Source organism: Euphorbia lathyris, chromosome 1 (genome assembly GCF_963576675.1).
Source record: "Euphorbia lathyris chromosome 1, ddEupLath1.1, whole genome shotgun sequence".
Lineage (NCBI taxonomy): Eukaryota > Viridiplantae > Streptophyta > Magnoliopsida > Malpighiales > Euphorbiaceae > Euphorbia > Euphorbia lathyris.
In genome coordinates this window covers 132,508,363-132,525,107 of record NC_088910.1, presented here as the reverse complement: position 1 = coordinate 132,525,107, position 16,745 = coordinate 132,508,363, and the positions used below count along the sequence as shown (strand labels likewise).

Below are 16,745 nucleotides of genomic sequence, written 5' to 3'. Positions count from 1 at the left end.
GTATGGAATATATGCTTAGTTTTTGCATGGGATGACGGGTGCGATCATACCAGCACTAATGCACCGGATCCCATCAGAACCCCGAAGTTAAACGTGCTTGGGCGAGAGTAGTACTAAGATGGGTGACCTCTTGGGAAGTCCTCGGGTTGCACCCCCAAACTTTTTTGCAACGTGCATTTTTTAATTATTTAATTTATTTTTTTCACCATGGCGTGCACGTTTACGAGGCGGGGGTCAGTGTTTGGGGTCCGGGGGCTTGTGCATGCACGTGAAGGATGAGCATACGGGAGAAAGGGGCGCCCAGTATGGAATATATGCTTAGTTTTTGCATGGGATGACGGGTGCGATCATACCAGCACTAATGCACCGGATCCCATCAGAACTCCGAAGTCCAACGTCCTTTGGCGAGAGTAGTACTAAGATGGGTGACCTCTTGGGAAGTCCTCGTGTTGCACCCCCAAACTTTTTTGCAACGTGCATTTTTTAATTATTTAATTTTTTTTTCACCATGGCGTGCACGTTTTCGAGGCGGGCCCAAACTTTTTTGCAACGTGCATTTTAATTATTTAATTTTTTTTTTCACCATGGCGTGCACGTTTTCGAGGCGGGGGTCAGTGTTTGGGGTCCGGGGGCTTGTGCATGCACGTGAAGGATGAGCATACGGGAGAAAGGGGCACCCAGTATGGAATATATGCTTAGTTTTTGCATGGGATGACGGGTGCGATCATACCAGCACTAATGCACCGGATCCCATCAGAAGTCCGAAGTTAAACGTGCTTGGGCGAGAGTAGTACTAAGATGGGTGACCTCTTGGGAAGTCCTCGTGTTGCACCACCAAAATTTTTGCAACGTTTATTTTTTAATTATTTAATTTTTTTTTCACCATGGCGTGCACGTTTTCGAGGCGGGGGTCAGTGTTTGGGGTCCGGGGGCTTGTGCATGCACGTGAAGGATGAGCATACGGGAGGAAGGGGCGCCCAGTATGGAATATATGCTTAGTTTTTGCATGGGATGACGGGTGCGATTATACCAGCACTAATGCACCGGATCCCATCAGAACTCCGAAGTTAAACGCGCTTGGGCGAGAGTAGTACTAAGATGGGTGACCTCTTGGGAAGTCCTCGGGTTTACCCCCAAACTTTTTTGCAACGTGCATTTTTTAATTATTTAATTTTTTTTTCACCATGGCATGCACATTTTCGAGGCGGGGGTCAGTGTTTGGGGTCCGGGGGCTTGTGCATGCACGTGAAGGATGAGCATACGGGAGGAAGGGGCGCCCAGTATGGAATATATGCTTAGTTTTTGCATGGGATGACGGGTGCGATTATACCAGCACTAATGCACCGGATCCCATCAGAACTCCGAAGTTAAACGCGCTTGGGCGAGAGTAGTACTAAGATGGGTGACCTCTTGGGAAGTCCTCGGGTTTACCCCCAAACTTTTTTGCAACGTGCATTTTTTAATTATTTAATTTTTTTTTCACCATGGCGTGCACGTTTTCGAGGCGGGGGTCAGTGTTTGGGGTCCGGGGGCTTGTGCATGCACGTGAAGGATGAGCATACGGGAGGAAGGGGCGCCCAGTATGGAATATATGCTTAGTTTTTGCATGGGATGACGGGTGCGATTATACCAGCACTAATGCACCGGATCCCATCAGAACTCCGAAGTTAAACGCGCTTGGGCGAGAGTAGTACTAAGATGGGTGACCTCTTGGGAAGTCCTCGGGTTTACCCCCAAACTTTTTTGCAACGTGCATTTTTTAATTATTTAATTTTTTTTTCACCATGGCATGCACATTTTCGAGGCGGGGGTCAGTGTTTGGGGTCCGGGGGCTTGTGCATGCACGTGAAGGATGAGCATACGGGAGGAAGGGGCGCCCAGTATGGAATATATGCTTAGTTTTTGCATGGGATGACGGGTGCGATTATACCAGCACTAATGCACCGGATCCCATCAGAACTCCGAAGTTAAACGCGCTTGGGCGAGAGTAGTACTAAGATGGGTGACCTCTTGGGAAGTCCTCGGGTTTACCCCCAAACTTTTTTGCAACGTGCATTTTTTAATTATTTAATTTTTTTTTTCACCATGGCGTGCACGTTTTCGAGGCGGGGGTCAGTGTTTGGGGTCCGGGGGCTTGTGCATGCACGTGAAGGATGAGCATACGGGAGAAAGGGGCGCCCAGTATGGAATATATGCTTAGTTTTTGCATGGGATGACGGGTGCGATCATACCAGCACTAATGCACCGGATCCCATCAGAACTCCGAAGTTAAACGTGCTTGGGCGAGAGTAGTACTAAGATGGGTGACCTTTTGGGAAGTCCTCGTGGTGCACCCCCAAACTTTTTTGCAACGTGCATTTTTTAATTATTTAATTTTTTTTTTCACCATGGCGTGCACGTTTTCGAGGCGGGGGTCAGTGTTTGGGGTCCGGGGGCTTGTGCATGCACGTGAAGGATGAGCATACGGGAGAAAGGGGCGCCCAGTATGGAATATATGCTTAGTTTTTGTATGGGATGACGGGTGCGATCATACCAGCACTAATGCACCGGATCCCATCAGAACTCCGAAGACAAACGTGCTTGGGCGAGAGTAGTACTAAGATGGGTGACCTTTTGGGAAGTCCTCGTGGTGCACCCCCAAACTTTTTTGCAACGTGCATTTTTTAATTATTTAATTTTTTTTTTCACCATGGCGTGCACGTTTTCGAGGCGGGGGTCAGTGTTTGGGGTCCGGGGGCTTGTGCATGCACGTGAAGGATGAGCATACGGGAGAAAGGGGCGCCCAGTATGGAATATATGCTTAGTTTTTGCATGGGATGACGGGTGCGATCATACCAGCACTAATGCACCGGATCCCATCAGAACTCCGAAGTCAAACGTGCTTGGGCGAGAGTAGTACTAAGATGGGTGACCTCTTGGGAAGTCCTCGTGTTGCACCCCCAAACTTTTTTGCAACGTGCATTTTTTAATTATTTAATTTTTTTTTCACCATGGCGTGCACGTTTTCGAGGCGGGCCCAAACTTTTTTGCAACGTGCATTTTTTAATTATTTAATTTTTTTTTCACCATGGCGTGCACGTTTTCGAGGCGGGGGTCAGTGTTTGGGGTCCGGGGGCTTGTGCATACACGTAAAGGATGAGCATACGGGAGAAAGGGGCGCCCAGTATGGAATATATGCTTAGTTTTTGCATGGGATAACGGGTGCGATCATACCAGCACTAATGCACCGGATCCCATCAGAACTCCGAAGTTAAACGTGCTTGGGCGAGAGTAGTACTAAGATGGGTGACCTCTTGGGAAGTCCTCGTGTTGCACCCCCAAACTTTTTTGCAACGTGCATTTTTTAATTATTTAATTTTTTTTCACCATGGCGTGCACGTTTTCGAGGCGGGCCCAAACTTTTTTGCAACGTGCATTTTTTAATTATTTAATTTTTTTTTTCACCATGGCGTGCACGTTTTCGAGGCGGGGGTCAGTGTTTGGGGTCCGGGGGCTTGTGCATGCACGTGAAGGATGAGCATACGGGAGAAAGGGGCGCCTAATATGGAATATATGCGTAGTTTTTGCATGGGATGACGGGTGCGATCATACCAGCACTAATGCACCGGATCCCATCAGAACTCTAAAGTTAAACGTGCTTGGGCGAGAGTAGTACTAAGATGGGTGACCTCTTGGGAAGTCCTTGTGTTGCACCCCCAAACTTTTTTGCAACGTGCATTTTTTAATTATTTAATTTTTTTTTTCACCATGGCGTGCACGTTTTCGAGGCGGGGGTCAGTGTTTGGGGTCCGGGGGCTTGTGCATGCACGTGAAGGATGAGCATACGGGAGAAAGGGGCGCCCAGTATGGAATATATGCTTAGTTTTTGCATGGGATGAAGGGTGCGATCATACCAGCACTAATGCACCGGATCCCATCAGAACTCCGAAGTTAAACGTGCTTGGGTGAGAGTAGTACTAAGATGGGTGACCTCTTGGGAAGTCCTCGTGTTGCACCCCCAAACTTTTTTGCAACGTGCATTTTTTAATTATTTAATTTTTTTTTCACCATGGCGTGCACGTTTTCGAGGCGGGCCCAAACTTTTTTGCAACGTGCATTTTTTAATTATTTAATTTTTTTTTTCACCATGGCGTGCACGTTTTCGAGGCGGGGGTCAGTGTTTGGGGTCCGGGGGCTTGTGCATGCACGTGAAGGATGAGCATACGGGAGAAAGGGGCGCCCAGTATGGAATATATGCTTAGTTTTTGCATGGGATGACGGGTGCGATCATACCAGCACTAATGCACCGGATCCCATCAGAACTCCGAAATTAAACGTGCTTGGGCGAGAGTAGTACTAAGATGGGTGACCTCTTGGGAAGTCCTCGTGTTGCACCCCCAAAATTTTTGCAACGTGTATTTTTTAATTATTTAATTTTTTTTTCACCATGGCGTGCACGTTTTCGAGGCGGGGGTCAGTGTTTGGGGTCCGGGGGCTTGTGCATGCACGTGAAGGATGAGCATACGGGAGAAAGGGGCGCCCAGTATGGAATATATGCTTAGTTTTTGCATGGGATGACGGGTGCGATCATACCAGCACTAATGCACCGGATCCCATCAGAACTCCGAAGTCAAACGTGCTTGGGCGAGAGTAGTACTAAGATGGGTGACCTCTTGGGAAGTCCTCGTGTTGCACCCCCAAACTTTTTTGCAACGTGCATTTTTTAATTATTTAATTTTTTTTCACCATGGCGTGCACGTTTTCGAGGCGGGCCCAAACTTTTTTGCAACGTGCATTTTTTAATTATTTAATTTTTTTTTCACCATGGCGTGCACGTTTTCGAGGCGGGGGCAGTGTTTGGGGTCCGGGGGCTTGTGCATGCACGTGAAGGATGAGCATACGGGAGAAAGGGGCGCCCAGTATGGAATATATGCTTAGTTTTTGCATGGGATAACGGGTGCGATCATACCAGCACTAATGCACCGGATCCCATCAGAACTCCGAAGTTAAACGTGCTTGGGCGAGAGTAGTACTAAGATGGGTGACCTCTTGGGAAGTCCTCGTGTTGCACCTCCAAACTTTTTTGCAACGTGCATTTTTTAATTATTTAATTTTTTTTCACCATGGCGTGCACGTTTTCGAGGCGGGCCCAAACTTTTTTGCAACGTGCATTTTTTAATTATTTAATTTTTTTTTTCACCATGGCGTGCACGTTTTCGAGGCGGGGGTCAGTGTTTGGGGTCCGGGGGCTTGTGCATGCACGTGAAGGATGAGCATACGGGAGAAAGGGGCGCCTAATATGGAATATATGCGTAGTTTTTGCATGGGATGACGGGTGCGATCATACCAGCACTAATGCACCGGATCCCATCAGAACTCTAAAGTTAAACGTGCTTGGGCGAGAGTAGTACTAAGATGGGTGACCTCTTGGGAAGTCCTCGTGTTGCACCCCCAAACTTTTTTGCAACGTGCATTTTTTAAATATTTAATTTTTTTTTTCACCATGGCGTGCACGTTTTCGAGGCGGGGGTCAGTGTTTGGGGTCCGGGGGCTTGTGCATGCACGTGAAGGATGAGCATACGGGAGAAAGGGGCGCCCAGTATGGAATATATGCTTAGTTTCTGCATGGGATGAAGGGTGCGATCATACCAGCACTAATGCACCGGATCCCATCAGAACTCCGAAGTTAAACGAGCTTGGGTGAGAGTAGTACTAAGATGGGTGACCTCTTGGGAAGTCCTCGTGTTGCACCCCCAAACTTTTTTGCAACGTGCATTTTTTAATTATTTAATTTTTTTTTCACCATGGCGTGCACGTTTTCGAGGCGGGCCCAAACTTTTTTGCAACGTGCATTTTTTAATTATTTAATTTTTTTTTTCACCATGGCGTGCACGTTTTCGAGGCGGGGGTCAGTGTTTGGGGTCCGGGGGCTTGTGCATGCACGTGAAGGATGAGCATACGGGAGAAAGGGGCGCCCAGTATGGAATATATGCTTAGTTTTTGCATGGGATGACGGGTGCGATCATACCAGCACTAATGCACCGGATCCCATCAGAACTCCGAAATTAAACGTGCTTGGGCGAGAGTAGTACTAAGATGGGTGACCTCTTGGGAAGTCCTCGTGTTGCACCCCCAAAATTTTTGCAACGTGTATTTTTTAATTATTTAATTTTTTTTTCACCATGGCGTGCACGTTTTCGAGACGGGCCCAAACTTTTTTGCAACGTGCATTTTTTAATTATTTAATTTTTTTTTTCACCATGGCGTGCACGTTTTCGAGGCGGGGGTCAGTGTTTGGGGTCCGGGGGCTTGTGCATGCACGTGAAGGATGAGCATACGGGAGAAAGGGGCGCCCAGTATGGAATATATGCTTAGTTTTTGCATGGGATGACGGGTGCGATCATACCAGCACTAATGCACCGGATCCCATCAGAACTCCGAAGTCAAACGTGCTTCGGCGAGAGTAGTACTAAGATGGGTGACCTCTTGGGAAGTCCTCGTGTTGCACCCCCAAACTTTTTTGCAACGTGCATTTTTTAATTACTTAATTTTTTTTTTTCACCATGGCGTGCACGTTTACGAGGCGGGGTCAGTGTTTGGGGTCCGGGGGCTTGTGCATGCACGTGAAGGATGAGCATACGGGAGAAAGGGGCGCCCAGTATGGAATATATGCTTAGTTTTTGCATGGGATGATGGGTGCGATCATACCAGCACTAATGCACCGGATCCCATCAGAACTCCGAAGTCAAACGTGCTAGGGCGAGAGTAGTACTAAGATGGGTGACCTCTTGGGAAGTCCTCGTGTTGCACCCCCAAACTTTTTTGCAACGTGCATTTTTTAATTTTTTAATTTGTTTTTTCACCATGGCGTGCACGTTTTCGAGGCGGGCCTAAACTTTTTTGCAACGTGCATTTTTTAATTATTTAATTTTTTTTTCACCATGTCGTGCACGTTTTCGAGGCGGGGGTCAGTGTTTGGGGTCCGGGGGCTTGTGCATGCACGTGAAGGATGAGCATACGGGAGAAAGGGGCGCCCAGTATGGAATATATGCTTAGTTTTTGCATGGGATGACGGGTGCGATCATACCAGCACTAATGCACCGGATCCCATCAGAACTCCGAAGTTAAACGTGCTTGGGCGAGAGTAGTACTAAGATGGGTGACCTCTTGGGAAGTCCTCGTCTTGCACCACCAAACTTTTTTGCAACGTGCATTTTTTAATTATTTAATTTTTTTTTCACCATGGCGTGCACGTTTTCGAGGCGGGCCCAAACTTTTTTGCAACGTGCATTTTTTAATTATTTAATTTTTTTTTCACCATGGCGTGCACGTTTTCGAGGCGGGGGTCAGTGTTTGGGGTCCGGGGGCTTGTGCATGCACGTGAAGGATGAGCATACGGGAGAAAGGGGCGCCCAGTATGGAATATATGCTTACTTTTTGCATGGGACGACGGGTGCGATCATACCAGCACTAATGCACCGGATCCCATCAGAACTCCGAAGTTAAACGTGCTTGGGCGAGAGTAGTACTAAGATGGGTGACCTCTTGGGAAGTCCTCGTGTTGCACCCCCAAACTTTTTTGCAACGTGCATTTTTTAATTATTTAATTTTTTTTTCACCATGGCGTGCACGTTTACGAGGCGGGGGTCAGTGTTTGGGGTCCGGGGGCTTGTGCATGCACGTGAAGGATGAGCATACGGGAGAAAGGGGCGCCCAGTATGGAATATATGCTTAGTTTTTGCATGGGATAACGGGTGCGATCATACCAGCACTAATGCACCGGATCCCATCAGAACTCCGAAGTTAAACGTGCTTGGGCGAGAGTAGTACTAAGATGGGTGACCTCTTGGGAAGTCCTCGTGTTGCACCCCCAAACTTTTTTGCAACGTGCATTTTTTAATTATTTAATTTTTTTTCACCATGGCGTGCATGTTTTCGAGGCGGGCCCAAACTTTTTTGCAACGTGCATTTTTTAATTATTTAATTTTTTTTTTCACCATGGCGTGCACGTATTCGAGGCGGGGGTCAGTGTTTGGGGTCCGGGGGCTTGTGCATGCACGTGAAGGATGAGCATACGGGAGAAAGGGGCGCCCAATATGGAATATATGCGTAGTTTTTGCATGGGATGACGGGTGCGATCATACCAGCACTTATGCACCGGATCCCATCAGAACTCCGAAGTTAAACGTGCTTGGGCGAGAGTAGTACTAAGATGGGTGACCTCTTGGGAAGTCCTCGTGTTGCACCCCCAAACTTTTTTGCAACGTGCATTTTTTAATTATTTAATTTTTTTTTTCACCATGGCGTGCACGTTTTCGAGGCGGGGGTCAGTGTTTGCGGTCCGGGGGCTTGTGCATGCACGTGAAGGATGAGCATACGGGAGAAAGGGGCGCCCAGTATGGAATATATGCTTAGTTTTTGCATGGGATGAAGGGTGCGATCATACCAGCACTAATGCACCGGATCCCATCAGAACTCCGAAGTTAAACGTGCTTGGGTGAGAGTAGTACTAAGATGGGTGACCTCTTGGGAAGTCCTCGTGTTGCACCCCCAAACTTTTTTGCAACGTGCATTTTTTAATTATTTAATTTTTTTTTCACCATGGCGTGCACGTTTTCGAGGCGGGCCCAAACTTTTTTGCAACGTGCATTTTTTAATTATTTAATTTTTTTTTTCACCATGGCGTGCACGTTTTCGAGGCGGGGGTCAGTGTTTGGGGTCCGGGGGCTTGTGCATGCACGTGAAGGATGAGCATACGGGAGAAAGGGGCGCCCAGTATGGAATATATGCTTAGTTTTTGCATGGGATGACGGGTGCGATCATACCAGCACTAATGCACCGGATCCCATCAGAACTCCGAAATTAAACGTGCTTGGGCGAGAGTAGTACTAAGATGGGTGACCTCTTGGGAAGTCCTCGTGTTGCACCCCCAAAATTTTTGCAACGTGTATTTTTTAATTATTTAATTTTTTTTTCACCATGGCGTGCACGTTTTCGAGGCGGGGGTCAGTGTTTGGGGTCCGGGGGCTTGTGCATGCACGTGAAGGATGAGCATACGGGAGAAAGGGGCGCCCAGTATGGAATATATGCTTAGTTTTTGCATGGGATGACGGGTGCGATCATACCAGCACTAATGCACCGGATCCCATCAGAACTCCGAAGTCAAACGTGCTAGGGCGAGAGTAGTACTAAGATGGGTGACCTCTTGGGAAGTCCTCGTGTTGCACCCCCAAACTTTTTTGCAACGTGCATTTTTTAATTATTTAATTTTTTTTTCACCATGGCGTGCACGTTTACGAGGCGGGGGTCAGTGTTTGGGGTCCGGGGGCTTGTGCATGCACGTGAAGGATGAGCATACGGGAGAAAGGGGCGCCCAGTATGGAATATATGCTTAGTTTTTGCATGGGATAACGGGTGCGATCATACCAGCACTAATGCACCGGATCCCATCAGAACTCCGAAGTTAAACGTGCTTGGGCGAGAGTAGTACTAAGATGGGTGACCTCTTGGGAAGTCCTCGTGTTGCACCCCCAAACTTTTTTGCAACGTGCATTTTTTAATTATTTAATTTTTTTTCACCATGGCGTGCATGTTTTCGAGGCGGGCCCAAACTTTTTTGCAACGTGCATTTTTTAATTATTTAATTTTTTTTTTCACCATGGCGTGCACGTTTTCGAGGCGGGGGTCAGTGTTTGGGGTCCGGGGGCTTGTGCATGCACGTGAAGGATGAGCATACGGGAGAAAGGGGCGCCCAATATGGAATATATGCGTAGTTTTTGCATGGGATGACGGGTGCGATCATACCAGCACTAATGCACCGGATCCCATCAGAACTCCGAAGTTAAACGTGCTTGGGCGAGAGTAGTACTAAGATGGGTGACCTCTTGGGAAGTCCTCGTGTTGCACCCCCAAACTTTTTTGCAACGTGCATTTTTTAATTATTTAATTTTTTTTTTCACCATGGCGTGCACGTTTTCGAGGCGGGGGTCAGTGTTTGCGGTCCGGGGGCTTGTGCATGCACGTGAAGGATGAGCATACGGGAGAAAGGGGCGCCCAGTATGGAATATATGCTTAGTTTTTGCATGGGATGAAGGGTGCGATCATACCAGCACTAATGCACCGGATCCCATCAGAACTCCGAAGCTAAACGTGCTTGGGTGAGAGTAGTACTAAGATGGGTGACCTCTTGGGAAGTCCTCGTGTTGCACCCCCAAACTTTTTTGCAACGTGCATTTTTTAATTATTTAATTTTTTTTTCACCATGGCGTGCACGTTTTCGAGGCGGGCCCAAACTTTTTTACAACGTGCATTTTTTAATTATTTAATTTTTTTTTTCACCATGGCGTGCACGTTTTCGAGGCGGGGGTCAGTGTTTGGGGTCCGGGGGCTTGTGCATGCACGTGAAGGATGAGCATACGGGAGAAAGGGGCGCCCAGTATGGAATATATGCTTAGTTTTTGCATGGGATGACGGGTGCGATCATACCAGCACTAATGCACCGGATCCCATCAGAACTCCGAAATTAAACGTGCTTGGGCGAGAGTAGTACTAAGATGGGTGACCTCTTGGGAAGTCCTCGTGTTGCACCCCCAAAATTTTTGCAACGTGTATTTTTTAATTATTTAATTTTGTTTTCACCATGGCGTGCACGTTTTCGAGGCGGGGGTCAGTGTTTGGGGTCCGGGGGCTTGTGCATGCACGTGAAGGATGAGCATACGGGAGAAAGGGGCGCCCAGTATGGAATATATGCTTAGTTTTTGCATGGGATGACGGGTGCGATCATACCAGCACTAATGCACCGGATCCCATCAGAACTCCGAAGTCAAACGTGCTTGGGCGAGAGTAGTACTAAGATGGGTGACCTCTTGGGAAGTCCTCGTGTTGCACCCCCAAACTTTTTTGCAACGTGCATTTTTTAATTATTTAATTTTTTTTTCACCATGGCGTGCAACGTGCATTTTTTAATTATTTAATTTTTTTTTCACCATGGCGTGCACGTTTTCGAGGCGGGGGTCAGTGTTTGGGGTCCGGGGGCTTGTGCATGCACGTGAAGGATGAGCATACGGGAGAAAGGGGCGCCCAGTATGGAATATATGCTTAGTTTTTGCTTGGGATAACGGGTGCGATCATACCAGCACTAATGCACCGGATCCCATCAGAACTCCGAAGTTAAACGTGCTTGGGCGAGAGTAGTACTAAGATGGGTGACCTCTTGGGAAGTCCTCGTGTTGCACCCCCAAACTTTTTTGCAACGTGCATTTTTTAATTATTTAATTTTTTTTTTCACCATGGCGTGCACGTTTTCGAGGCGGGGGTCAGTGTTTGCGGTCCGGGGGCTTGTGCATGCACGTGAAGGATGAGCATACGGGAGAAAGGGGCGCCCAGTATGGAATATATGCTTAGTTTTTGCATGGGATGAAGGGTGCGATCATACCAGCACTAATGCACCGGATCCCATCAGAACTCCGAAGTTAAACGTGCTTGGGTGAGAGTAGTACTAAGATGGGTGACCTCTTGGGAAGTCCTCGTGTTGCACCCCCAAACTTTTTTGCAACGTGCATTTTTTAATTATTTAATTTTTTTTTCACCATGGCGTGCACGTTTTCGAGGCGGGCCCAAACTTTTTTACAACGTGCATTTTTTAATTATTTAATTTTTTTTTTCACCATGGCGTGCACGTTTTCGAGGCGGGGGTCAGTGTTTGGGGTCCGGGGGCTTGTGCATGCACGTGAAGGATGAGCATACGGGAGAAAGGGGCGCCCAGTATGGAATATATGCTTAGTTTTTGCATGGGATGACGGGTGCGATCATACCAGCACTAATGCACCGGATCCCATCAGAACTCCGAAATTAAACGTGCTTGGGCGAGAGTAGTACTAAGATGGGTGACCTCTTGGGAAGTCCTCGTGTTGCACCCCCAAAATTTTTGCAACGTGTATTTTTTAATTATTTAATTTTGTTTTCACCATGGCGTGCACGTTTTCGAGGCGGGGGTCAGTGTTTGGGGTCCGGGGGCTTGTGCATGCACGTGAAGGATGAGCATACGGGAGAAAGGGGCGCCCAGTATGGAATATATGCTTAGTTTTTGCATGGGATGACGGGTGCGATCATACCAGCACTAATGCACCGGATCCCATCAGAACTCCGAAGTCAAACGTGCTTGGGCGAGAGTAGTACTAAGATGGGTGACCTCTTGGGAAGTCCTCGTGTTGCACCCCCAAACTTTTTTGCAACGTGCATTTTTTAATTATTTAATTTTTTTTTCACCATGGCGTGCAACGTGCATTTTTTAATTATTTAATTTTTTTTTCACCATGGCGTGCACGTTTTCGAGGCGGGGGTCAGTGTTTGGGGTCCGGGGGCTTGTGCATGCACGTGAAGGATGAGCATACGGGAGAAAGGGGCGCCCAGTATGGAATATATGCTTAGTTTTTGCATGGGATAACGGGTGCGATCATACCAGCACTAATGCACCGGATCCCATCAGAACGCCGAAGTTAAACGTGCTTGGGCGAGAGTAGTACTAAGATGGGTGACCTCTTGGGAAGTCCTCGTGTTGCACCCCCAAACTTTTTTGCAACGTGCATTTTTTAATTATTTAATTTTTTTTCACCATGGCGTGCACGTTTTCGAGGCGGGCCCAAACTTTTTTGCAACGTGCATTTTTTAATTATTTAATTTTTTTTTTCACCATGGCGTGCACGTTTTCGAGGCGGGGGTCAGTGTTTGGGGTCCGGGGGCTTGTGCATGCACGTGAAGGATGAGCATACGGGAGAAAGGGGCGCCTAATATGGAATATATGCGTAGTTTTTGCATGAGATGACGGGTGCGATCATACCAGCACTAATGCACCGGATCCCATCAGAACTCTAAAGTTAAACGTGCTTGGGCGAGAGTAGTACTAAGATGGGTGACCTCTTGGGAAGTCCTCGTGTTGCACCCCCAAACTTTTTTGCAACGTGCATTTTTTAATTATTTAATTTTTTTTTTCACCATGGCGTGCACGTTTTTGAGGCGGGGGTCAGTGTTTGGGGTCCGGGGGCTTGTGCATGCACGTGAAGGATGAGCATACGGGAGAAAGGGGCGCCCAGTATGGAATATATGCTTAGTTTTTGCATGGGATGAAGGGTGCGATCATACCAGCACTAATGCACCGGATCCCATCAGAACTCCGAAGTTAAACGTGCTTGGGTGAGAGTAGTACTAAGATGGGTGACCTCTTGGGAAGTCCTCGTGTTGCACCCCCAAACTTTTTTGCAACGTGCATTTTTTAATTATTTAATTTTTTTTTCACCATGGCGTGCACGTTTTCGAGGCGGGCCCAAACTTTTTTGCAACGTGCATTTTTTAATTATTTAATTTTTTTTTTCACCATGGCGTGCACGTTTTCGAGGCGGGGGTCAGTGTTTGGGGTCCGGGGGCTTGTGCATGCACGTGAAGGATGAGCATACGGGAGAAAGGGGCGCCCAGTATGGAATATATGCTTAGTTTTTGCATGGGATGACGGGTGCGATCATACCAGCACTAATGCACCGGATCCCATCAGAACTCCGAAATTAAACGTGCTTGGGCGAGAGTAGTACTAAGATGGGTGACCTCTTGGGAAGTCCTCGTGTTGCACCCCCAAAATTTTTGCAACGTGTATTTTTTAATTATTTAATTTTTTTTTCACCATGGCGTGCACGTTTTCGAGGCGGGGGTCAGTGTTTGGGGTCCGGGGGCTTGTGCATGCACGTGAAGGATGAGCATACGGGAGAAAGGGGCGCCCAGTATGGAATATATGCTTAGTTTTTGCATGGGATGACGGGTGCGATCATACCAGCACTAATGCACCGGATCCCATCAGAACTCCGAAGTCAAACGTGCTTGGGCGAGAGTAGTACTAAGATGGGTGACCTCTTGGGAAGTCCTCGTGTTGCACCCCCAAACTTTTTTGCAACGTGCATTTTTTAATTATTTAATTTTTTTTTCACCATGGCGTGCACGTTTTCGAGGCGGGCCCAAACTTTTTTGCAACGTGCATTTTTTAATTATTTAATTTTTTTTTCACCATGGCGTGCACGTTTTCGAGGCGGGGGTCAGTGTTTGGGGTCCGGGGGCTTGTGCATGCACGTGAAGGATGAGCATACGGGAGAAAGGGGCGCCCAGTATGGAATATATGCTTAGTTTTTGCATGGGATAACGGGTGCGATCATACCAGCACTAATGCACCGGATCCCATCAGAACTCCGAAGTTAAACGTGCTTGGGCGAGAGTAGTACTAAGATGGGTGACCTCTTGGGAAGTCCTCGTGTTGCACCCCCAAACTTTTTTGCAACGTGCATTTTTTAATTATTTAATTTTTTTTCACCATGGCGTGCACGTTTTCGAGGCGGGCCCAAACTTTTTTGCAACGTGCATTTTTTAATTATTTAATTTTTTTTTTCACCATGGCGTGCACGTTTTCGAGGCGGGGGTCAGTGTTTGGGGTCCGGGGGCTTGTGCATGCACGTGAAGGATGAGCATACGGGAGAAAGGGGCGCCTAATATGGAATATATGCGTAGTTTTTGCATGAGATGACGGGTGCGATCATACCAGCACTAATGCACCGGATCCCATCAGAACTCTAAAGTTAAACGTGCTTGGGCGAGAGTAGTACTAAGATGGGTGACCTCTTGGGAAGTCCTCGTGTTGCACCCCCAAACTTTTTTGCAACGTGCATTTTTTAATTATTTAATTTTTTTTTTCACCATGGCGTGCACGTTTTTGAGGCGGGGGTCAGTGTTTGGGGTCCGGGGGCTTGTGCATGCACGTGAAGGATGAGCATACGGGAGAAAGGGGCGCCCAGTATGGAATATATGCTTAGTTTTTGCATGGGATGAAGGGTGCGATCATACCAGCACTAATGCACCGGATCCCATCAGAACTCCGAAGTTAAACGTGCTTGGGTGAGAGTAGTACTAAGATGGGTGACCTCTTGGGAAGTCCTCGTGTTGCACCCCCAAACTTTTTTGCAACGTGCATTTTTTAATTATTTAATTTTTTTTTCACCATGGCGTGCACGTTTTCGAGGCGGGCCCAAACTTTTTTGCAACGTGCATTTTTTAATTATTTAATTTTTTTTTTCACCATGGCGTGCACGTTTTCGAGGCGGGGGTCAGTGTTTGGGGTCCGGGGGCTTGTGCATGCACGTGAAGGATGAGCATACGGGAGAAAGGGGCGCCCAGTATGGAATATATGCTTAGTTTTTGCATGGGATGACGGGTGCGATCATACCAGCACTAATGCACCGGATCCCATCAGAACTCCGAAATTAAACGTGCTTGGGCGAGAGTAGTACTAAGATGGGTGACCTCTTGGGAAGTCCTCGTGTTGCACCCCCAAAATTTTTGCAACGTGTATTTTTTAATTATTTAATTTTTTTTTCACCATGGCGTGCACGTTTTCGAGGCGGGGGTCAGTGTTTGGGGTCCGGGGGCTTGTGCATGCACGTGAAGGATGAGCATACGGGAGAAAGGGGCGCCCAGTATGGAATATATGCTTAGTTTTTGCATGGGATGACGGGTGCGATCATACCAGCACTAATGCACCGGATCCCATCAGAACTCCGAAGTCAAACGTGCTTGGGCGAGAGTAGTACTAAGATGGGTGACCTCTTGGGAAGTCCTCGTGTTGCACCCCCAAACTTTTTTGCAACGTGCATTTTTTAATTATTTAATTTTTTTTTCACCATGGCGTGCACGTTTTCGAGGCGGGCCCAAACTTTTTTGCAACGTGCATTTTTTAATTATTTAATTTTTTTTTCACCATGGCGTGCACGTTTTCGAGGCGGGGGTCAGTGTTTGGGGTCCGGGGGCTTGTGCATGCACGTGAAGGATGAGCATACGGGAGAAAGGGGCGCCCAGTATGGAATATATGCTTAGTTTTTGCATGGGATAACGGGTGCGATCATACCAGCACTAATGCACCGGATCCCATCAGAACTCCGAAGTTAAACGTGCTTGGGCGAGAGTAGTACTAAGATGGGTGACCTCTTGGGAAGTCCTCGTGTTGCACCCCCAAACTTTTTTGCAACGTGCATTTTTTAATTATTTAATTTTTTTTCACCATGGCGTGCACGTTTTCGAGGCGGGCCCAAACTTTTTTGCAACGTGCATTTTTTAATTATTTAATTTTTTTTTTCACCATGGCGTGCACGTTTTCGAGGCGGGGGTCAGTGTTTGGGGTCCGGGGGCTTGTGCATGCACGTGAAGGATGAGCATACGGGAGAAAGGGGCGCCTAATATGGAATATATGCGTAGTTTTTGCATGGGATGACGGGTGCGATCATACCAGCACTAATGCACCGGATCCCATCAGAACTCTAAAGTTAAACGTGCTTGGGCGAGAGTAGTACTAAGATGGGTGACCTCTTGGGAAGTCCTCGTGTTGCACCCCCAAACTTTTTTGCAACGTGCATTTTTTAATTATTTAATTTTTTTTTTCACCATGGCGTGCACGTTTTCGAGGCGGGGGTCAGTGTTTGGGGTCCGGGGGCTTGTGCATGCACGTGAAGGATGAGCATACGGGAGAAAGGGGCGCCCAGTATGGAATATATGCTTAGTTTTTGCATGGGATGAAGGGTGCGATCATACCAGCACTAATGCACCGGATCCCATCAGAACTCCGAAGTTAAACGTGCTTGGGTGAGAGTAGTACTAAGATGGGTGACCTCTTGGGAAGTCCTCGTGTTGCACCCCCAAACTTTTTTGCAACGTGCATTTTTTAATTATTTAATTTTTTTTTC

The 16,745-nt window shown here is 47.4% G+C and overlaps 50 non-coding genes across 50 annotated transcripts; all 50 read left to right on the top strand.

Annotated features, from left to right (window-relative positions):
* Positions 1–36: 36 nt before the first annotated feature.
* LOC136214880 (5S ribosomal RNA) lies at positions 37–155 on the top strand. Its single transcript, XR_010681946.1, has one exon. It is a non-coding gene; the product is annotated as a 5S ribosomal RNA (ribosomal RNA).
* A 184-nt stretch (positions 156–339) lies between these two features.
* On the top strand, positions 340–458 carry LOC136215732 (5S ribosomal RNA). Its single transcript, XR_010682764.1, has one exon. It is a non-coding gene; the product is annotated as a 5S ribosomal RNA (ribosomal RNA).
* A 258-nt stretch (positions 459–716) lies between these two features.
* On the top strand, positions 717–835 carry LOC136215146 (5S ribosomal RNA). Its single transcript, XR_010682195.1, has one exon. It is a non-coding gene; the product is annotated as a 5S ribosomal RNA (ribosomal RNA).
* A 181-nt stretch (positions 836–1,016) lies between these two features.
* On the top strand, positions 1,017–1,136 carry LOC136215748 (5S ribosomal RNA). The gene has a single exon (XR_010682779.1). It is a non-coding gene; the product is annotated as a 5S ribosomal RNA (ribosomal RNA).
* Positions 1,137–1,316: 180 nt separating this feature from the next.
* Positions 1,317–1,436, top strand: LOC136215745 (5S ribosomal RNA). Its single transcript, XR_010682777.1, has one exon. It is a non-coding gene; the product is annotated as a 5S ribosomal RNA (ribosomal RNA).
* A 180-nt stretch (positions 1,437–1,616) lies between these two features.
* On the top strand, positions 1,617–1,736 carry LOC136215744 (5S ribosomal RNA). The gene has a single exon (XR_010682776.1). It is a non-coding gene; the product is annotated as a 5S ribosomal RNA (ribosomal RNA).
* A 180-nt stretch (positions 1,737–1,916) lies between these two features.
* On the top strand, positions 1,917–2,036 carry LOC136215743 (5S ribosomal RNA). Its single transcript, XR_010682775.1, has one exon. It is a non-coding gene; the product is annotated as a 5S ribosomal RNA (ribosomal RNA).
* A 181-nt stretch (positions 2,037–2,217) lies between these two features.
* LOC136213633 (5S ribosomal RNA) lies at positions 2,218–2,336 on the top strand. The gene has a single exon (XR_010680731.1). It is a non-coding gene; the product is annotated as a 5S ribosomal RNA (ribosomal RNA).
* A 183-nt stretch (positions 2,337–2,519) lies between these two features.
* Positions 2,520–2,638, top strand: LOC136215265 (5S ribosomal RNA). The gene has a single exon (XR_010682312.1). It is a non-coding gene; the product is annotated as a 5S ribosomal RNA (ribosomal RNA).
* A 183-nt stretch (positions 2,639–2,821) lies between these two features.
* On the top strand, positions 2,822–2,940 carry LOC136212179 (5S ribosomal RNA). Its single transcript, XR_010679349.1, has one exon. It is a non-coding gene; the product is annotated as a 5S ribosomal RNA (ribosomal RNA).
* Positions 2,941–3,199: 259 nt separating this feature from the next.
* On the top strand, positions 3,200–3,318 carry LOC136211322 (5S ribosomal RNA). Its single transcript, XR_010678530.1, has one exon. It is a non-coding gene; the product is annotated as a 5S ribosomal RNA (ribosomal RNA).
* Positions 3,319–3,577: 259 nt separating this feature from the next.
* LOC136214793 (5S ribosomal RNA) lies at positions 3,578–3,696 on the top strand. Its single transcript, XR_010681864.1, has one exon. It is a non-coding gene; the product is annotated as a 5S ribosomal RNA (ribosomal RNA).
* A 183-nt stretch (positions 3,697–3,879) lies between these two features.
* LOC136213203 (5S ribosomal RNA) lies at positions 3,880–3,998 on the top strand. Its single transcript, XR_010680328.1, has one exon. It is a non-coding gene; the product is annotated as a 5S ribosomal RNA (ribosomal RNA).
* A 260-nt stretch (positions 3,999–4,258) lies between these two features.
* LOC136213723 (5S ribosomal RNA) lies at positions 4,259–4,377 on the top strand. The gene has a single exon (XR_010680826.1). It is a non-coding gene; the product is annotated as a 5S ribosomal RNA (ribosomal RNA).
* Positions 4,378–4,558: 181 nt separating this feature from the next.
* On the top strand, positions 4,559–4,677 carry LOC136212178 (5S ribosomal RNA). Its single transcript, XR_010679348.1, has one exon. It is a non-coding gene; the product is annotated as a 5S ribosomal RNA (ribosomal RNA).
* Positions 4,678–4,934: 257 nt separating this feature from the next.
* Positions 4,935–5,053, top strand: LOC136212032 (5S ribosomal RNA). The gene has a single exon (XR_010679211.1). It is a non-coding gene; the product is annotated as a 5S ribosomal RNA (ribosomal RNA).
* A 259-nt stretch (positions 5,054–5,312) lies between these two features.
* Positions 5,313–5,431, top strand: LOC136214319 (5S ribosomal RNA). Its single transcript, XR_010681410.1, has one exon. It is a non-coding gene; the product is annotated as a 5S ribosomal RNA (ribosomal RNA).
* Positions 5,432–5,614: 183 nt separating this feature from the next.
* On the top strand, positions 5,615–5,733 carry LOC136214751 (5S ribosomal RNA). The gene has a single exon (XR_010681824.1). It is a non-coding gene; the product is annotated as a 5S ribosomal RNA (ribosomal RNA).
* Positions 5,734–5,993: 260 nt separating this feature from the next.
* LOC136213722 (5S ribosomal RNA) lies at positions 5,994–6,112 on the top strand. The gene has a single exon (XR_010680825.1). It is a non-coding gene; the product is annotated as a 5S ribosomal RNA (ribosomal RNA).
* Positions 6,113–6,371: 259 nt separating this feature from the next.
* Positions 6,372–6,490, top strand: LOC136215096 (5S ribosomal RNA). The gene has a single exon (XR_010682148.1). It is a non-coding gene; the product is annotated as a 5S ribosomal RNA (ribosomal RNA).
* A 183-nt stretch (positions 6,491–6,673) lies between these two features.
* On the top strand, positions 6,674–6,792 carry LOC136212353 (5S ribosomal RNA). The gene has a single exon (XR_010679515.1). It is a non-coding gene; the product is annotated as a 5S ribosomal RNA (ribosomal RNA).
* A 260-nt stretch (positions 6,793–7,052) lies between these two features.
* On the top strand, positions 7,053–7,171 carry LOC136214715 (5S ribosomal RNA). Its single transcript, XR_010681791.1, has one exon. It is a non-coding gene; the product is annotated as a 5S ribosomal RNA (ribosomal RNA).
* A 259-nt stretch (positions 7,172–7,430) lies between these two features.
* Positions 7,431–7,549, top strand: LOC136211321 (5S ribosomal RNA). The gene has a single exon (XR_010678529.1). It is a non-coding gene; the product is annotated as a 5S ribosomal RNA (ribosomal RNA).
* Positions 7,550–7,731: 182 nt separating this feature from the next.
* Positions 7,732–7,850, top strand: LOC136211320 (5S ribosomal RNA). The gene has a single exon (XR_010678528.1). It is a non-coding gene; the product is annotated as a 5S ribosomal RNA (ribosomal RNA).
* Positions 7,851–8,109: 259 nt separating this feature from the next.
* Positions 8,110–8,228, top strand: LOC136211894 (5S ribosomal RNA). Its single transcript, XR_010679079.1, has one exon. It is a non-coding gene; the product is annotated as a 5S ribosomal RNA (ribosomal RNA).
* A 183-nt stretch (positions 8,229–8,411) lies between these two features.
* LOC136213202 (5S ribosomal RNA) lies at positions 8,412–8,530 on the top strand. Its single transcript, XR_010680327.1, has one exon. It is a non-coding gene; the product is annotated as a 5S ribosomal RNA (ribosomal RNA).
* A 260-nt stretch (positions 8,531–8,790) lies between these two features.
* Positions 8,791–8,909, top strand: LOC136213721 (5S ribosomal RNA). Its single transcript, XR_010680824.1, has one exon. It is a non-coding gene; the product is annotated as a 5S ribosomal RNA (ribosomal RNA).
* A 181-nt stretch (positions 8,910–9,090) lies between these two features.
* Positions 9,091–9,209, top strand: LOC136212351 (5S ribosomal RNA). Its single transcript, XR_010679513.1, has one exon. It is a non-coding gene; the product is annotated as a 5S ribosomal RNA (ribosomal RNA).
* Positions 9,210–9,391: 182 nt separating this feature from the next.
* Positions 9,392–9,510, top strand: LOC136211319 (5S ribosomal RNA). The gene has a single exon (XR_010678527.1). It is a non-coding gene; the product is annotated as a 5S ribosomal RNA (ribosomal RNA).
* A 259-nt stretch (positions 9,511–9,769) lies between these two features.
* LOC136211318 (5S ribosomal RNA) lies at positions 9,770–9,888 on the top strand. The gene has a single exon (XR_010678526.1). It is a non-coding gene; the product is annotated as a 5S ribosomal RNA (ribosomal RNA).
* A 183-nt stretch (positions 9,889–10,071) lies between these two features.
* LOC136213580 (5S ribosomal RNA) lies at positions 10,072–10,190 on the top strand. The gene has a single exon (XR_010680682.1). It is a non-coding gene; the product is annotated as a 5S ribosomal RNA (ribosomal RNA).
* Positions 10,191–10,450: 260 nt separating this feature from the next.
* On the top strand, positions 10,451–10,569 carry LOC136213720 (5S ribosomal RNA). The gene has a single exon (XR_010680822.1). It is a non-coding gene; the product is annotated as a 5S ribosomal RNA (ribosomal RNA).
* Positions 10,570–10,750: 181 nt separating this feature from the next.
* Positions 10,751–10,869, top strand: LOC136212177 (5S ribosomal RNA). Its single transcript, XR_010679347.1, has one exon. It is a non-coding gene; the product is annotated as a 5S ribosomal RNA (ribosomal RNA).
* A 228-nt stretch (positions 10,870–11,097) lies between these two features.
* LOC136211317 (5S ribosomal RNA) lies at positions 11,098–11,216 on the top strand. The gene has a single exon (XR_010678525.1). It is a non-coding gene; the product is annotated as a 5S ribosomal RNA (ribosomal RNA).
* A 183-nt stretch (positions 11,217–11,399) lies between these two features.
* On the top strand, positions 11,400–11,518 carry LOC136213201 (5S ribosomal RNA). Its single transcript, XR_010680326.1, has one exon. It is a non-coding gene; the product is annotated as a 5S ribosomal RNA (ribosomal RNA).
* Positions 11,519–11,778: 260 nt separating this feature from the next.
* Positions 11,779–11,897, top strand: LOC136213719 (5S ribosomal RNA). The gene has a single exon (XR_010680821.1). It is a non-coding gene; the product is annotated as a 5S ribosomal RNA (ribosomal RNA).
* A 181-nt stretch (positions 11,898–12,078) lies between these two features.
* On the top strand, positions 12,079–12,197 carry LOC136212176 (5S ribosomal RNA). Its single transcript, XR_010679346.1, has one exon. It is a non-coding gene; the product is annotated as a 5S ribosomal RNA (ribosomal RNA).
* A 228-nt stretch (positions 12,198–12,425) lies between these two features.
* On the top strand, positions 12,426–12,544 carry LOC136214098 (5S ribosomal RNA). Its single transcript, XR_010681195.1, has one exon. It is a non-coding gene; the product is annotated as a 5S ribosomal RNA (ribosomal RNA).
* Positions 12,545–12,803: 259 nt separating this feature from the next.
* Positions 12,804–12,922, top strand: LOC136214318 (5S ribosomal RNA). The gene has a single exon (XR_010681409.1). It is a non-coding gene; the product is annotated as a 5S ribosomal RNA (ribosomal RNA).
* A 183-nt stretch (positions 12,923–13,105) lies between these two features.
* Positions 13,106–13,224, top strand: LOC136213200 (5S ribosomal RNA). The gene has a single exon (XR_010680325.1). It is a non-coding gene; the product is annotated as a 5S ribosomal RNA (ribosomal RNA).
* A 260-nt stretch (positions 13,225–13,484) lies between these two features.
* Positions 13,485–13,603, top strand: LOC136213718 (5S ribosomal RNA). Its single transcript, XR_010680820.1, has one exon. It is a non-coding gene; the product is annotated as a 5S ribosomal RNA (ribosomal RNA).
* A 181-nt stretch (positions 13,604–13,784) lies between these two features.
* On the top strand, positions 13,785–13,903 carry LOC136212173 (5S ribosomal RNA). The gene has a single exon (XR_010679344.1). It is a non-coding gene; the product is annotated as a 5S ribosomal RNA (ribosomal RNA).
* A 259-nt stretch (positions 13,904–14,162) lies between these two features.
* On the top strand, positions 14,163–14,281 carry LOC136211316 (5S ribosomal RNA). Its single transcript, XR_010678524.1, has one exon. It is a non-coding gene; the product is annotated as a 5S ribosomal RNA (ribosomal RNA).
* Positions 14,282–14,540: 259 nt separating this feature from the next.
* On the top strand, positions 14,541–14,659 carry LOC136214317 (5S ribosomal RNA). The gene has a single exon (XR_010681408.1). It is a non-coding gene; the product is annotated as a 5S ribosomal RNA (ribosomal RNA).
* A 183-nt stretch (positions 14,660–14,842) lies between these two features.
* Positions 14,843–14,961, top strand: LOC136213199 (5S ribosomal RNA). The gene has a single exon (XR_010680324.1). It is a non-coding gene; the product is annotated as a 5S ribosomal RNA (ribosomal RNA).
* Positions 14,962–15,221: 260 nt separating this feature from the next.
* On the top strand, positions 15,222–15,340 carry LOC136213717 (5S ribosomal RNA). Its single transcript, XR_010680819.1, has one exon. It is a non-coding gene; the product is annotated as a 5S ribosomal RNA (ribosomal RNA).
* A 181-nt stretch (positions 15,341–15,521) lies between these two features.
* Positions 15,522–15,640, top strand: LOC136212172 (5S ribosomal RNA). The gene has a single exon (XR_010679343.1). It is a non-coding gene; the product is annotated as a 5S ribosomal RNA (ribosomal RNA).
* Positions 15,641–15,899: 259 nt separating this feature from the next.
* Positions 15,900–16,018, top strand: LOC136211315 (5S ribosomal RNA). Its single transcript, XR_010678523.1, has one exon. It is a non-coding gene; the product is annotated as a 5S ribosomal RNA (ribosomal RNA).
* Positions 16,019–16,277: 259 nt separating this feature from the next.
* Positions 16,278–16,396, top strand: LOC136214316 (5S ribosomal RNA). The gene has a single exon (XR_010681407.1). It is a non-coding gene; the product is annotated as a 5S ribosomal RNA (ribosomal RNA).
* Positions 16,397–16,579: 183 nt separating this feature from the next.
* On the top strand, positions 16,580–16,698 carry LOC136213197 (5S ribosomal RNA). The gene has a single exon (XR_010680323.1). It is a non-coding gene; the product is annotated as a 5S ribosomal RNA (ribosomal RNA).
* The last annotated feature ends 47 nt before the right edge of the window (positions 16,699–16,745 follow it).